Here is a 17808-nt window from a genome sequence, read left to right as displayed (position 1 = left end):
CTTGTCTCTTCCAGCTTGTGGTGGCTCCTGGCATTCCTGACTTGCGGCAGCATGACTCCAAACTCTGCCTCCATCTATATGTGGCTGTCTTCCCTCTGTGCGTGTCTGTGTCTTTGTCTCTCCTCTTCTTTTAAGGGAAGAGGACATCTGTCACATTGGATCAGGACCCACCCTAATTCATTATGACCTCATCTTATCTCAGTACATCTGCAAAGATCCTGTTTCCAAATAAGGTCACATTCGTAGGTCAGGGGTTCGGACTTCAATGGAGCTTTTGGAGGGTCACAATTCAACCCATAACAGGAGCCACACCAGGGGAGGAGGAGACCAGAGGCGAGCGGCAGTCACCGAGGCCAAGAGCACCAAGGAGCACAGGGCTGCGGACAGGGCTTTGGACAGGCAGCCTGGAGGCCTCTGCAGAAGCTGGCAGGAGCACCGTCAGAGGAGGCAAGTGAGGAGGGTGGAATCAAGTTTGTGATGGGGCCGCTCACACACGGAACGGAGGAAGTGTAGACAGTACGTGTGGTCTGTTAAGAGGCTTATTATAAAGGGAAGGCATAAAACAGTGCACTCACTTGAGGGGAACACAAGACTGAGGGAAGAATTTTGCTTCGTAGTGGTTTCCTTTTGCTTACCTTTGGAACTGGGAGAGGCTTGACCTTATTTGTCACAAGGAGAGCCTGTCCTTCAGTCAGCCAGCGCACTCAAGGGCTGGCTGATACTGAAATTGCATTTTTGAAATATTTTTAATTTAAGTCTTTATCTTATTGTTTACACAATTAATATATTGTCTTTATAGAAATACTATAAAATCTAGACTTAAAAATGCTAAAAGGTAAACATACTTAACATTTTGTTGTATATCTCTCTAGACTTTATGTGCATATACGTATACATATTAATATATATTTTAGATAAATAAGTCATACTCTACATAACATTTTACAACTTGTTTTTTATTGCACAGTATACCGTGAACATTTCTTACATCAAAATGTCTATATTTGTATACATATATTTATACAGTAACAATGTATATATGCATACGTACATACATACACGTGTGTTATTTTTAATGACGGCACATGTTCCGCTCTGTGGCTGTGTCATAATTTAATGAACTAGCTCTCTACTCCTGGCCTTCAATTTTTACCAAGCATTCTTTCACTTTACAAATTAGTCTGATTAATTTTTAAGATAAATTTCTGGATCAAACAGTATCACGGTTCCAGTCTTTTTTCATGTGTTTCTGCACTTTTCTAAGATGAAATATATCTTACCCAAATTCTACAAGCTTTTTCTCAAATTTGGGAAATCCTGCAGAGGAAGAGGCGGTTCGAGCCTCGCAGACGGTGCCCCGGGAGCAGCTGCGCCCCCGCCTCCCACACACAGGAAGGGGAGCTGCGTGCAGGGCACGCAGTCTTTTTAAATTATGCTTATTGTTTGGGTTTTTTCCTAAATATAAAATTAACATGAGGAAGTTTTTAAAAATGAGGACTGGTTAAATAAATAATGGTGTGTTATGCAAAGTCAATTTTGTTCTGTAAAAGAAAAAGGAAGCAGAAAAATGTCTTTCTTGTTACATTTTACTGGATATAATACAGGATTGGTCAAAAAGAGTAGGAAAATGTAAACCTTGTCTCTTCCTTGTCCTGATATCCTTGCATTTATTCATGCAGTCGTTCAACAAATATTTACTGAGTGCCAATGTCCACACAGCACGATTAGACAGGCAGATGACAGGTCCATTTTGGGACATGTGGCCTGTGAGGTAGACACTCAGGGTGGTGGGACATCCAGAAGGGAAGGTCAGAGCCATGAGTGAGAGCAGGGCCCAGCATGGACTCAGGGTCAGGGCACAGAGGTGAGAGCTGATGTCATGGAGAGTGAAGAGACCCCGGATCAGAGAGTGAAGCAAGACGAACCGGAAACCAAAACCCCACAGGGAGTAAAGAGGCAGAAGAGGAGTCTCAGGAGAATTCACAGGTCAACCAGGAAGCTTGTCTTCACGTATCATATTGGCAAAGGTTTAAAGGGTTGATAAAAGCCAATGTTGAAAGAGGTTTAGGGGATCTAGAAATCACAATTACTGTTGTCTGGATGCTTATTGGAAACCACATTGGAAGATGTTTTGGCAGCATCCCATAAAATGCTAAGCGTGGTTATCCTCTGACCGTGCAATTCGCTTTAGCCCACGGAAACAGTCTTACAAATACTCACATGTCCGTGAACTATGCAGATATTAGTCTCGGTGTTGTTTGCGATGGTGAGAGATCAGAAACCACCTAAATGTGCACCATCCGATGGACTACTCTGCAGCCACGAAAAAGAAGGAGGACGCCTGTGTGAGCTCACAGAGTGGAAACAGCCACAAGCAAGCTTAAAAGGGAACTCCATTTGTGCAAAAAGAAGCACATACACATATGTGTGCATAGATGGGTGTGCACTGGTTAGGCTAGAAAATGTCTGAAAGGCAGTGTCAAGCTGTTCACAGCAGTTTCCTCCAGGGAGGGGGGTACAGGGGTGACGGTTCCCTCTTGCTTCGTGTGGTTCAATGCTTTACAAGTGAAGACGTCTGATTCTTATTTAGTTAAAAACAATCACTCAAATAGGACAGGAGTGAGAGGCTTCTGCGTCAAGTCAATTCTGTGGCAATTCGAGTATTCTCAAGGGAACACTGGCAGCCCAGTGGGTTAGTCACCAGATAATTGGCAGCAGAAGAGACTTAGAATCCCAGGCACTCAACAATCATACCTGAGGTCCTCTTTTTCCCTCTGAGACCCCAGAGGCCTCGGGAAGTAAAGTGACATGCCCAAGGTCACCCGTAGCGTATGAGGAGCCGAGTGGCATGTGTGCCTCTGCTTTGTGGTGCACTGCTGCACTTTGCCCCTGAATCCTGAGCACCTGTGCACAGAGGGACAGAGGGCCCTGAGACCCCCCAACAGGAAGTGGGAGCAATTATGATCCCTCTACCAGCACTCAAAAGAATTACTCACACACCCAAAGAATTGAAATCCACTACACCCACGGGCTCTTCAATACAGGTCACAATGTTTAGTTTTTATTCACAATTATAAAATTGACATGAGGTAGAGAATTTTTTTCTGAATCTAAAGATAGTTAAAAAGATAATAATGCATGCAGACTTTTACGAAGTTCTAGGATCTTCTTTCTGTGCACACAACACCAGATCCTGAGCATGTGTATTGAATACTGATATAAACGTATTCAGAGGGAGCTAGATACAGTTATGTTGACATGGAAAGATATCCAAGATCTATTACATGAAAAAAGCAAATGCAAACTGGTTTATTTAATGTGATCCATTATGTATAAATTATACACATACACACTGGTATATATACAACCATCTTTTTACAGGTATTGACACCATTAGTATCAATTATTTTTTTAGGAGAGCAATGGGAAGAGCAAAGCTTCCATGTTGCATTTTGTTTAAAATTTCTAATCATGTATATATATTGTTTTTAAAATTTATCTTCTTTCATGTCAACAGAGGTTATCTGGATGCTGGGATGATGGGATATTTTCTTTCTCTGTTATATTTATCTCAAATTTTAAAAAAGAATAAATCATAGATAAAAACAAAATTAAAGTTTAATGTTCATTGAAGAAATTTGGAGAATTCAAAAAAGTATAAAGAAGAAAACAGAAATCACTGATGATGCACTAACCTTTGGGTAAGGGCTGTTCACCAGTTGTAGCAGTTCCTTCCATAGTATCGATATGTGGAGAGGTGCAGATGTTTTTAAATTGTAGTCATCGCAGCCTTTACAAAGTTCTAGAATCTTCTTTCTGTGCACATGACACCAAATCATGAGCATGTGTATTGATTGCTGATGTAAAAGTATTCAGTCGTCATCCTAACAGCGCTTCTGTAAATGTGGGTCTTTCTCCTCCTCTTCAAATAGTCTGTGCAGTTACTATACCAGGTCCTCAGCCCACTTCCTATTCCTTGATGCTGAAGGTCACAGGCACTCCTGTGCCCAAGGGGCCACCCTTGGTGCAGGCCATCACCCACTTCCTAACGCCAGTGTCCAACTGTGGTTCCATTGCCATTAATGCCTAATAGCACTTCATTTGATTAAATTCAGCAAAAAGAAAAAATAAATGCCTAAAACATAATAGTGTTTTGCTAGTAACTAAAGATGTTGCTCTTCCCACCTGCCCCCTTTAAATATTTAGATGTACTGTGGAGGCGCAGGGAAGAATTCCATGGAGAAGGGCAGCACAAGCTTGCTGGACTCTGCTGGCATCTCTTGGACTTTCGTCAGGTCACAGAGGGTCGGGTGCCTGATCTGCTCCCCACTCCCCACGCACCACACACATGGGCACACGCACACAGAAGGCGCTGAGTTCCAACGTCTCCATTAGTATACACTGCTTAGAGGACCTGCTCTCACCTTCGGAGCCCCTGCTCTTAGTGAAAGTTCCAGGAGACGGCAAACATTTTGGAAAATAGCATCGATACCTACATGATGTTTGTTTCATACTTGGTCGGTTTTATTACTCCATACATGATGTTTCCCAACGCTTTAAATCCCTTTATATGATCAGCAAAGATCATAGTTATGACTGCACGGAGGTCGCCCCTGCTCTGGGTAAAGGTCAAGCTCTCCTCCCAGGCAGTGAGTGTAAACATTAAGACGCTTCTTCTTGCTCTGCTAGTGACTCTGGGCCCCACTGCTGCTCTGTCAGACTCGCCACGGCAACACCATCCCCCAGCTCTCCACTAAGATGAGAGCCAGCCTGCAGGCCGAACCACAGATGACGTACAAAGGATAAATCCGGGCCACCTCGGACATCAGACACAAAGAGGTCAGCCCAGCAAGGTCTTAAGGACAAGGTTAGCCTTAGATGCAATGGGTTACAACGTCGATGATCGCTTGTCTTCTCATCAAGTTTTACTTGGAGCGGTCTACCACCACGCAACAGGATTGTTCTTTTGAGGCTGTTGCTGGTATCTTAAGTCATTATAGTGTCTAATTTAGAAACAGCACTCATCAAACGGAATGTCTCGAGTTTTCAAGTGATTTGCCTTTCTTATAAAAATCATGCCCCTGTGCCTGAAATTAAGTCCCCACGATGTATGTAAAATTTATTTCCGAATTGTGTCTACTTTTATGGGCAAAAGTAATCAGGAAAAGCCACTGGCTACAAAAACTGCAAACAAAATGAACCTTTAAAAAGCTAATGACTTAAGGGTGGTTGTACAGACATATAAAGTATGTTGGGGCTTACACTATTTGTCATTAACACATATTCTGAAAGCTTGGCTAATATAATGTGACACAAAATTAGTCAAACACAATTCATGCAATATTGTTTAATTTTACTCCTCATTTAACTTGGTTTTAAGCAAAATCATTATGTCACATGATAACGTTCACTTGAACAAGAAATATTTCATAATGGTCGCTGCCTTTAGAAATGAGTTATTAGGGGCTCCATGCTGAACACATTCTTAACTATGAAAACTATAAAGCTAATAGCTTAATCATATTTTGACACCATCTACATACTTTATGCATTATTTACAAGAAAGATATAAAAATGAAACCACTGAATATCTCACACAATACTTCACAGTCATAGTTAACTGGTTAAAAATATAACACATTTATCTTCCAGGGGCTTTATATTTGCATATAGATATTTGCATACCATGTTGCAATGTGCTGTTAATGTAAAATTTAACCTTTGTTCTTTCTCTCTGATGTGCAAGGTACACTCATTAAGTTAAAAATAATGGCAAAAATAAGTCTTCTGGTGATATACATTTCATAAATTATTCCCCAGAGCAGTCAGGAAAGGTAAAATGTGGGTGGGAAAATGTTTAATTGAATTAATTCCTCATTTTCTGTATTTTTATTTTACAACTCAGAGACAGAGCAATTTGACTAGTATATGTCAACCCTATGAATTGCAAAGGGCCTCCTCTCAATTAGTCAAGACGTCAAGCCTCTTAATCCTATATTAAAACAATTCCACTTCTCAGGGCTGAGATGAATGCACAGCATCATTTGCACACCTGTTAAATCGATAGCCCTTTATTCAACAGGGAATACACAACCACTGTGCACAGAACATACTGCAATATCACTGAACCTTTGGGCAAAACGCAGATCCAAAGAAGTTGAAAACACAAAAGCATAAAGATGCACGCACCCCTATGTTCACTGCAGCGTTATTCACAATAGCCAAGACTTGGAAGCAACCTAGGTGCCCATCAAGGGACGAATGGATGAAGAAGATGTGGTATATATACACAAAGGAATACTACTCAGCCGTAAGAAATGATGGAATCCGGCCATTTGTGACAACATGGATGGATCTTAAGGGTATTATGCTAAGTGAACTAAGTCAGAGGGAGAAGGTCAAATACCATATGATCTCATTCATAAGTAGAAGATAAAAACAACGACAAATAAACACATAGCATTGGAGATTGTATTGATTACCACGGGGGCAAAGGGAGTGATGAGGCTCACATGCGAGGGGATGGGCTACAATTAGTTTTTGGGTGGTAAACATGATGTAATCTACACAGAATTCGAAATATATTATGATTTACATCTGAAAGCTATATAATGTTATAATCCAATGTTACTGCAATAAAATAAATAAAATAATAAAATAAATTTAAAAAAAGAACTGTCATGTACAGACACTCTAAAGAAAAGAAGGATATATCTCTTGTTACCATTTATCCAATGCTAATCCAAAACTAAACGTAATATTATTTATTTCCCAGCAACTAATTATACATCCAGAAGTGCGCTGAATTGAGAAATAAATGATGTTTTCTATGTTTTAAACATAAAAAAAAAACACAGAAGGTTTTTAGGTTGCAATAGGTCATAATATGTAATGTCAGTTTCTGATAAAGCCCGTATAAGACCTTTTATAGGAGTGAGACAAAGACTTAGAAATCTTGTAAGAGACTATTACTTGAATACCTACATTCCAGATTCTCTTTGTCCTTGATGATACATTCCAAGTCTAAAAAACCTTGTTGAATTAGACTCAGGATCTGAAGCCATGCTGAGGCAAGGTGGGGTCCCATACTGCTCTCGGAAGAGAGAGCAAGTCCATCCACCTTAGGCCAACGTCCAAGTCTAATGAATGGTTACCTCTCAGATGGTCTCTACCTAAAAGGCTTCCAATTCAGAGAAGCAATGGTGTGCACCCCGACGCACAGTGCCCAGTGAGAAGGTGCTACGCAGACCTTCAGGTCCGGGGGTTGGTGGTCCAGGAGACTGAGCCAGGCAGCCCCATAGTCAGGGAGAGTGGGAGGGGAGATGGGCTGCAAGGATTCAGGCCTGGGAAGGGCCTGCAGGAACATGGCAAGAAAGCAGCTCCCACCTAGTGGTCTCCAAGGTAGAGAGCTAGTCATCCTAAGACCCCGAAGCCCAAGACAAGACCGCTCCCCACTATTCTTTATTCCTATAGGTTACAGAGATAGGACACGCATGAGAAATCTAAGATCCACCAAGGAAGGGACAGACCTCAAGTCACACAGCCATTGGCAGCCATTGGAGCCTGGAGCTCAGGTTGGTGCTATGTGGTGCCTCCTTTCATCACGGACTCTGGTGATGGCCCTGGGGTTCCCCTAGATTTCCAGGAGTCCAGGAGCAGCAGTTTTGTTCTGCTTCCTCTCTCCAGGGCAGCCAGAGGCTTAGCGCTGACAGAGCCCACCCACCCATGACTTCCAGGTTGACGTCCATGACCTGCCTCTTTTGCAGAAGAGAACTCAGGCTCTGTGGTGTGTCTCCTGGGTACAGTCAAAATTATGTCTGCTGAGGGGCTGGCCCCGTGGCCGAGTGGTTAAGTTGACGCGCTCCGCCGCAGGCGGCCCAGTGTTTCGTTGGTTCGAATCCTGGGCGCGGACATGGCACTGCTCATCAGACCACGCTGAGGCAGCGTCCCACATGCCACAACTAGAAGAACCCACAACGAAGAATACACAACTATGTACCGGGGGGCTTTGGGGAGAAAAAGGAAAAAATAAAATCTTTTAAAAAAAAAAAATTATGTCTGCTGATTCTGGGATGCGGCATCTGTCTTAGCAGGGCTGCGTAACCCCCCTTGCCATATTCATTTAATTCACCGCCTCAGAGTGGCCTCCCACAGCAGTCCCGGGCGGTGCATGGCCTTCCCCTCAGCTCCCACTCTCCCAGCAGAATCTTTTTTTTCTTTTAATGAATATGCTATTTATAAGTAGCCATGAAACATACACAAGCTATGGGAACGTATTTATTTAGTATATTTAGTCTAATCTTCTGGAGAGTTTTGCTTTCTCATTTTGGAACCACTGAAAAGATAAATGTGCTGTGATTAGACCTCATTTTCCGTAAGAAAGGAAAGAATGACCCCAAAATGCTAAGTGCTCTGTGAACAAGCAGCGGTGTGGGCTCTTTAACTGAACGGCTGGGCCCCCTTGAAATGGAGGCAGATATATTCAGCAGAAATGCAGTATTGAACTTTTCCTTATTTGCAGTGCTTTCTGGACTCCTGTGTGTATGTGATTGCTCCTGTAAAGTTCTTACTGAGGTAAATAAAACTGTAGAACCTCAGAAACATACTCTTATTACAGCACAGAGCTAAGGTGTACAGAACGGGAAATAACTCTCTGAGGGATAAATTACATGTGATGAGGGCTAAAAGAATACAGCTCCTATTTCAGGAAGTCTTCCAGGCGAAGGCAGAGATTTGGCAGTTTTAGCGTGCCTTTCAAGACAATGCACGTACACCAAAAACATTATTCTTCACAGAGCGCCCCAGAGGCCTCGGCCGTCACGTGGATACCATAGTTATTCCATTCGCTCAAATTCAACACAGATCTTCTTTATTAATTTTAATTTGTCATCAATAGCCTGACAGGCACTCTTTCGGCAAGAAATACTGCATTAACTGTTTCACTCACTGTGGCAGCTATTAAAACCGGGATGGTGATTAGCAGGAATGAGGTCAAACTGAATAATGTGGGTAGAAGTCGCTACCAGCGAAATGTATAACACGAGGGGATTTATGATGTTCGCTTGCCGAAATGTAATTTAAAAACAGGATATCACCACCTGCTATGCTGGCTCGTCGGGTTACTCAGATCATTTAAACATTTCCTGCTAATACGTTTATTTGCTTCTGGCATATATTACCATTTACTGTATTTCTAATAACTACAGTGAAAATAAACTTAATTGTTGCTATCTACTTCATGTAAACATAGCAGATAAATAAATCATCCCATGATTAGCTCAGACAATGCAAATTAGGATGATTTAATCATCAATATTGGCAACAGAAAAATTAGTATTTATAACCTCCTTGCAAAGAACTAAATTTAGTTCTCTTACTGAAGAGTCTGTTTGCTAAATAAGGATGTCACAGGGACACTGAAAGACTCCACTCGGCTAGAAATAACGTGACACACCATTAAGCGTGCTGAGAAATTGTTAAATGTTTACAGATGCTAGAAGCTCACATGTAAACGTTACTTGTGCTCTTGTCAAAGAGTCGGAATCCCGGGCACGTTGGTGGGAATCATTGTGATCTGGAAATCACAATCCACAGCCTTTCACAGCACTTTTTAAGGAATTCAGATCCACACAGAGTGTTCCATAATCGTTTAAAACTGTTTTTATCGGGAAGTCATTTAAATCACAGGCTAAAAACAGAAAATGTGTATTTTAAACGTACAGCATATTTTAAATGTGCAGGTTATTTTTACAGCTGAGCACCCATGAGACAAAGCTGTTATCAATAATCTTTCTCTGAGTGCTACGGGCCAGTCAGTCCGGCGTGGCATTCCATCCTAAAACTAAGTATCGTTTAAGCCACTGAATTTCAGGTCTTTCAGACTCGGGACTGTAGGCAGTTTGGGACATGCTGTGGATGGGAGCACAGGGCGAAGGCACAGAGCGCAGCGACGGCCATCAGACCACAGCAGGTGCCGCGGTGCCCGGAAGATTCCACCCAGTCCTGGAACAGCTTCGGTTAACGGACGAGCCTGCTGTAACTCGTCTCCCCTACAAATTTCACACCTGTGCACAAGTGCAGAAAATGAAATTTTAGCTTAGCCATTCTGGAATGGGGTGGTAAGAATCATGGCTTGGCACAAAATTTCAAAAAGTCACAAAAGACTTTTGAGAAATATCAAGAATTGTTTTAAGAAATAATTTTTTTTTTAATTATTTTCCGAGTAGACTATGTATCCTATAAAACAAGATAAGCCCAGATGCAAGAGAGCCTGCAATTACTCGCCGGGATTTGCTTTGTCAGGGGCAGAAATGTAATAAGCTCCACTGTACATCTATTTTTGAACCTTAAATAAACACAGCCAATAAATATCATGCTCTCCTCACTATTGCCTTCTTCTAAGTCGGGGCTGTCTGAATGCGAAGGGAATATGTAGAGAAAAAGGCACACCAAAGGCTGCACATACTTGCCTCTTTTACCCCTGTAAGCTGCCTCTCGCTTAAATCAAGCAATGCTACAGGAGGTAATTTTAGTTGCAGTGACTCCGGTGCCAGAGCTGTCACGTTAGACAATCAGAGAACTTTTAGAAGAAAACCAATGAATGTTAAATATTGCCGTCCCGTCTGCAGAGCCCCGGCGCCCATCTCGCCCAAGGTAAACGAGCAGCCTGGGTACCAGGGCTTCCCAGAGGCACTTTGTTCCTGCCTGCCCCACCCCGCCGGGTGCCGTTGGGCTGCGAGATCTCCCTTCATCTAAGGGCTTTACATATCAGCTCAATTTGAATCAATGATGGGCGCGGTGTTTGTAATTCAACATCAAGCAACCTGGTGTCTGGCGTTTATTTGTGCTGCTGTTTTGGCAGACAATCCAAGGGCCCCTCTCATCCAACATGTCAGGTCTACAATCAAACAAAGAGGACTGGTGAATTCACTTTTACAGTTAGGCGAGCTGAATGCTATTACCCGTGTATTTGTCACCGACCTGCAGATCCCAGCCTCTCATCTGCCATCCGGATGGATGCTACAAAGTGCAGAGTCGGGGACATGCATTTCCCAGTAACTACCTGCTGCCAGCTATTATTTTAAGGATTCTGTGATTTTCTTTTATTTTGAGTAGAAAAAACAAGGCAGCTGCGGTAATAAAAAGGCGTATCGACTAGTCACTTCCTGGCAGATTTGTCACTGGTGTGGATACAGTGGAGCCTTTTTTGTTGTTGTTGCTAGAAAATGTATACACTCGAATATAATATTGTAAATCTGGAGTGTGTGCTTCCAATAAAACCCTTTTTAGTACCTTACATACTGGTAAACAAAATAAAAATGTATGCATCTTATAAAGAACTGCCGATACATGTATACACGTGCAGGATGCCACCTACAAATCATACGTTGACAGAAGATATTTTACATTATATGATTTTGGGGTGAAAGCTATTATTTTTTTACTCCTAAATCGCATTACCATAGCTATGTAGCCATACATTATCACAGTTCTCCAATAATGTTCCTAAATATTTCCTAATGATGGATTGTATTTTAGGGCCTCCGAGGACCCAAGTTTAACTATATAATTCCAAGCTGTGAATTAAATTGCAAAAACCAAGTGCTTCTGGTAATTCTTTTATTTCTACACTTCACATAATCCTAACGATCTTGTCCTCTGTTCAGTACATAAAGAAATCCTCAAAAAATCACCAATAAAATGTTAGTTGTTCAATATGTGTTTTAAAATTAATTAGGACAAAGCTTTTAAGAGAAGATCACTCGTGTAGTAACACCTGGAAAATTGCCACTGGGTGCTTGTCAAGCCACAAAATTACAATCTGTTTACGCTTTCACCTTTCCTATTCGAAAGCTATACATGACTTCTGAGTCGGGCTCAGATGCACAACGAAGTCAAGATGCTGCTGCCCTGCGCGCCAGCCCCGACCCCAGGTGTGGCCGCGGGACTAGCATATTGAACAAAGGACTCGGTGCCTCGGTGCTCTCCCATCCGGAGCAGGAGTTGGACAATTCTGAACAATAAAACCCAGCCCAAACAAAGAGTGATTAATGACTTGGGTAGCCACGATGCCATGTCGACCAGATAGGCTCGGAGTGGGTCTTTGAAGGAGAAATGAAAAGAGTTTTGGGCTTTCAATATTTACTATTTCATTCATCAATGGAGCATGTAAATGCAGAAACAAATATTCAAACATTATTTTCCCAAGACTCCATTTCCCACATTGTCCTCACGCGTAATGCCTATTTATGGCAATCGGCGGGATGGAAGGCTGGGAATCAGCTGGTTACAGAGGCAGTGGGACTGCTCAGAGGGGCCCGCCGTTCTCCTTCTGGATTTTGTTTGTCACAATGGATCGCTCAAAGGTTCCCCGGTGCTGTATAAACTATCCAGTGTTAAGGACCAAAGTTTCAGACAGATTTTATTGTTTCTAAACAACGTATTACTCAAAAAGTGGTCTGTCTCCATGTGACAACAAATACTTTTATTATCACTTAAAGGGAAAACAAAGTCGGAGATGCTCCTTCACACTGAACATCCTGCATTTCAAAGTATGTTCTAAAACATCATTACTGTGACATCAGTTGAGGTCCATTGGTAATGTTGCTTTGCGCTGTGTGTCTGGAGAGGTGGCTGAAATGACACTGATGTTGGGTGGAGCCCACGGTGACATAACTCCCACCTGGTGTCTCCTACACACGAATGTTCATTGAGTCTTGGCTGTTTCCATTTAAACCTAGTTGCTTGCACCCCACAGGGCCCTGTACGCTCTGCCTGTACACTCCTGGGCCCCCTCACGAGACATGTTCCCGTGGTCACCCTGGCCTGCTTTCTGTGCAGGGCCCTGGCCCTCACACCCTTGGACAGCTGCAGATTTGTTTCCCTGTCCAGGAGTGTGGCTCCCCTTTCTTGACCTAGTTTCAGCTCTTGGCTCAAATGCCACTTCTTCCAGGAAGCCTTCCATGGCAGATTCTATGTAGCATTCCTTCCTGTATGCCTCCTGTATCCAGCACTCTCTTCCCCGGGTGCGCACAGTCTGACTTCTGGATTCATCCCTCACTCAGTGGTGAGTGCCCAGAAAGCAGGCCCATGCACAGTTCCCTCTTCAACCCTGGGACACAGCCTGGCATATAGCAAGCCCCGTGACGAATTGTTGAATGATGAATGAATGAGGGATGAATGAATGAATAAGGGAATGAACGGATGAATGAATGAGGGAATGAATGAATGAATATGATTTGCTTGGTCTTTATAAACAGGCAAATAGACAACCCAACCTGAAAGGTTTTACTAGCATTTTTTTTCAACCTGAATCGTTTAAATTGTTTTGTCTAACAGCCCAGATTCTCACAGTCCTTAGGGCGATGTGAACTTAGCATCCAGATCCAGAAAAATCAGTTTGGCAATTACTAAAAATGCAAAAATCAGCATCCACGCATGTGAGCACACACACACACACACACACACACACACACACACACTCCTTGGCACACTTAGAAAAGAAACCAGCAAGCGTAGGTCTTTGTGACCATTCAGTGGGGATATTTCCAATTTGCACTTGTAGATTCCAAACTCAGCTTTGGCTCTGACTTAAGAAATTCTGTTAAATTGAACTTCAGGGATTTCAAAAAGGGGAGAGTGCCTTCTTCATCGCTAAGCATTCTGCAGAGAACTGTGTGTGTGTGCGTGTGTGTGTGTGACAGACAGACAGGGAGAGAGAGAGATTCAGAGGGGAGATTGCTGTGGTTGCTCTTTTGCATATGTTTACTTCAAGAAATCTGCTGATTTCTCCCAGCATTGCCTTTCTGGGAGAAAGGCCAATTTTCTTCATTTTTAAAATATCATAACATTTGTGTTGGTAAAAACTACTATAAATGCCATCAACTGCAGAATTCCAGCTTAATTTCTGTTTTGACTTTATCAAAATTTGAGAAAAATATCTTTGGGGAATACAATTATCTGTGCTTAGCCTCAGCCCGTAAATCAACTCACACCAACTCTTCCCTGCGGCGGGGAGCTATCAGGAAAGCCCCTCCCAAGGATGGACGCCTGGCCGAGGCCAAAGCTGGAACTGGACCCCACCGTGTAATCCAAACAGCATAATTCTGATCCCAAGGACTGCACCATGTGCTCTAGCATACTGACTTTGTAAAAACCAGATTAGAAGGAGACACAATATTTATAAAATGCAAATACTGCCTTCCTCGCTGACTCTTACCTGTATGTGGGTCGACTACTTGTTTGGTTCCCTTTAACAGCATAATTAAACAAATAAGAGCATTTAAGTCATGAAAGAGCCAAGCATAAGAAATCATGGCATTTTAATATTTTCACATTTGAGGCTGCCTGACATTTCAGTAATAGTTAAACCCAGTTAGACTCCCATCGATGATGCCGATTATTCTAGAATCTAATTTTCTCCTCTGGCTTCATTTAAAATCATAATCTTTCTCAACAGCTATTGTTTATTGTTTTTATAATCTTATGTCTTGAATATTAATGAATCTCTAGAGTTCTCAAAACTGTGTTTGAGTGTTTTAAAAGTTATTCGAAAAACGTATTTGGTAAACTAATTAAACTTAGGATATATTTTAGACTATTCATCTGGAATATCATTAATACTCTTAAAATCACAGGCTGACTTGCTAGCATATATGCCGTCATCAGGGGTAGCCAGCATCCTCTGCCTTCCTTCCCAAGCAAAAGCAGTGTCCAGGATGAGATGAGTGTGTGCCAAGCTGGTGCCTGGCTCCTCAGCTGTTAATTAACACTCTTGGCTGGTCCCTCCAAGCAAAGAGGCCACGTTCAATATATTTGTGAATTGTCTTAAGTTTTTTCCTAATAAAATGAAAAAGATGCAACAAATGTCTAACTCTAAGTTGTCGTTAAAATACGTCATCCAAGCCCTGTCTGTTCCAACTTGATGCACAGACAAGTAGCAGAGGGGCTGCCGTTTTTCAGGTAGTGGTGACAGGCTGAGGCGGGGACGTCCCTCAGCTGCACAGAGAGCGCACTGCACGTCCTGAACCAAAATCTCACCTTTTACTCTCATTCTTCATGTCACTGCCATCTTTGGACGTGACAAATTCCCTTCGTTCCTTTTTCCTCCTCCTTCCCTTGAAGGTAATGTGGTTGAGTCTCTTCTCCCACCTGGCTTGGTTTCTCAACTCCAATCAAAACCTTTCTAAGGTCCCCATTTTATTTGTCTTTTCAAAAAGGAGCTCTACCCTGTGACTGAGCACTTCGCCCCTTCCAGTCTTCAATGCTCCCGGCCTTCTTCATTTCTCCTGTCGATTCAGAAGCCATTCACTTTCTGGTCCTTTTTTGGATCCTTTGGCAATAAATGTGTGGTTCTAAAAGTCACATGTATAATGTTGAAGAGCCAGTCAACGTACAAATGTATGTTTCAATATTTTAGAACTCACGGAGCTGAAACAGACTTCAGAGGTTATCTACCCCCTCCCCGATGCTCTACTCTTTAGAGTCTCAGAACAGTTAAAAAACTTGCTTAGGGTCACAAGGCCGCTTGGTGACATTGCTAGGGAGAGCGCATGACGCCAGGGCTCCTCCCCTTGCACCACTCCCAGGTGCAGCTGCTAAGGACAACCTTCCCAGGCAGGCATCACCCGGCATCTGCAGGGGAGCAGCGCTTGCCGACCACGTTGTCACATATGACACCATCTTATAATGTGAAAGGAAGCCACAGTTATTCCTGGAATTCGACGAGTTATCTACTAAGAACATCCGACAGTGGGAGCTTTGAATAAGAGGTATAATTTTCCCAGGCCTGATGCTTATTACGGCCTCCTAGGTAAACACTTCAAGGGTAGAACTGTCGCAAATCTTGCCATAGACCATAACGACACTAATAACAATAACTCAGTTGCCAGATGCTAATCAAGCACCATAAATGGTAGAAATTATTGGCAAACTGTCTCAGCATCTCAATGTAAATGGCTATTGTCTTTCTCATGTTACAGATAAAGAAATTGAGCGTCAAAGAGCTTAAGTAACTTGCTTCAGGATATGAGCTAGTAAGTGGACAAGCTGGATTCAAACCCAGCTCGGCTCTCCAGCACTGCAATCTCCCTGACTCGGCGTGAGTTTCTCAGGCAGCAATTCTGCCATTGGAAGCATCATTTTCATGATGATGTTATTCTGTCATTCATCAAGCAGATATTGACGGAAAACCTCCTCCGTGCCCACCTGTGCCCTCTCTGAGAATGCAGAACCAGGAAGCCCTGGTCCTGCCCTTGATGACAGGATTTCTGGCTCTCAACTTGCCTCGGAGAATTCTGAATTTGGCTTTTTAATGCCTCCTCTCCCTTCTGTAACTGACCAGTCATTTCCTAGTCTTTATTATTCTTCACACACAAGCTTAAGGAATAAGAAACCCTTCTTGCTAAGTGGGTGTAGAATACAGAGGATGGAAAAAAAGTCTTTGAAAGAGAAAAGTGTTGATCATTTACCACGAAGAAAGTCTGTTGGTGGATTAAAGCATATTCCCCAGGCCTTTAAAGATATCTATTAGTAATTTACAGAAATTACGAGAGCTAAAAGGCCTGTTGTTTTCAGAATTCAGAGCTCAGCCTATGGCCTTACACCAGATGATGCTCAAAACCAGCCTCGCTGGGAATTCACATCAAACTCAGCTTCGTAATTGATGTAACAACATATACTTGGACACTCATTAGCTACCTATCAGCTCTGTAATAAAGGCGGCATAACCCCCAGTTTATCATTCACTTATCTGAAGTCATTTTGAATAATATCACAAGATTGTAATGTAATCATTATGCTGTACAGCAGTCCTGGCCTGCACACAGGGCCGGCAAGGTCAGAGCCCCGGCAGGGTTCATACCACTTAATTTACTCACTTCTTACACATTTGTAAAATTGGAGTCAACAGCATGGTATCGAAGTTGAACCCGCAAGCAGATGCTTACATAGACTGATAATACGACGTTGAACAGGAAATACAGGAATACTTCATAAGAGTAATAATAACCTTTTCTGAGAGTTGAGTTTGCGCTTGAGTTTGACACAAACCCTTCCGTGCTCAGTGACTAGCACGGGTTTCCTTTGACTCTGCTTGACCCGAAGGGTTTATCGACAACCACTTTGCTGCTGTGAAACGCTCTATTATGAAAGCGGTGTCTTCAGGCCACGGGGAGGGTGATGATAGGAGGGTCGATTCCTCCAGAGGAAAGTTTTGGGGGAAGGCTCTGAAAGTGCAGCCACAGCAGGGGGAAGAGGAAATTGGGGAGCAAAGAAGGTTGCTCGCAATAACGCTGGGAAAATCGGCTTGAGAGAGACTGAGACAGCTAGGAGAGGGAGCGGGGAAGAAGCAGGAGGCGGCAGTGGTAAATGATCCATGCTTTTCTCCCTCAAATTCTTTGGGCTCTGGTGAGAGGAACAGGGAAGGAGGGCGAAGGTTGTGGAACCAGAGGAATCAGGGTTCTGTTTGAGGTGACGGTTGTCACTTACCTGTGTCGTCTTTCCAGTCTTTCCACAGCATTTTCAGAGTGTTGACTAAACATTAGGCTGCCTTGTGGGTTCCGTTTGTGACGTCCGCCAGTGTCAGGTCCCATCCACTTGTCCTCTGTGGGAACCTGTTGGCAAGAAATGGTGGTCTGAAACGAAAAGAACACAGGTTTTGAACTAGCTTCAGGGGACATTGCCGGCAGACATCCCTGCCTCGTTGTGCTCAGGTGTGTCCGCAGAGCCAAAAGGACCACCATGGGGCCCTTTCTGCAGTGGGTGCCAGCCCAGGGTCTAAAAATTGCAGTGAGAGAAAAAGGCCAGTTT

At 42.9% G+C, this 17808-nt stretch overlaps 1 long non-coding RNA gene across 1 annotated transcript; it reads left to right on the top strand.

The window, feature by feature from the left end:
• Positions 1–298: 298 nt before the first annotated feature.
• LOC139074153 (uncharacterized) lies at positions 299–16745 on the top strand. Its single transcript, XR_011524479.1, has 3 exons — positions 299–447; positions 4690–4839; positions 15981–16745. It is a non-coding gene; the product is annotated as an uncharacterized lncRNA (long non-coding RNA).
• The last annotated feature ends 1063 nt before the right edge of the window (positions 16746–17808 follow it).

The sequence above is a fragment of the Equus przewalskii genome, chromosome 1 (genome assembly GCF_037783145.1).
Source record: "Equus przewalskii isolate Varuska chromosome 1, EquPr2, whole genome shotgun sequence".
NCBI classification, from domain to species: domain Eukaryota; kingdom Metazoa; phylum Chordata; class Mammalia; order Perissodactyla; family Equidae; genus Equus; species Equus przewalskii.
Note: the sequence above shows the minus strand (reverse complement) of the source record. Positions and strands in the feature narration are given on the sequence as shown.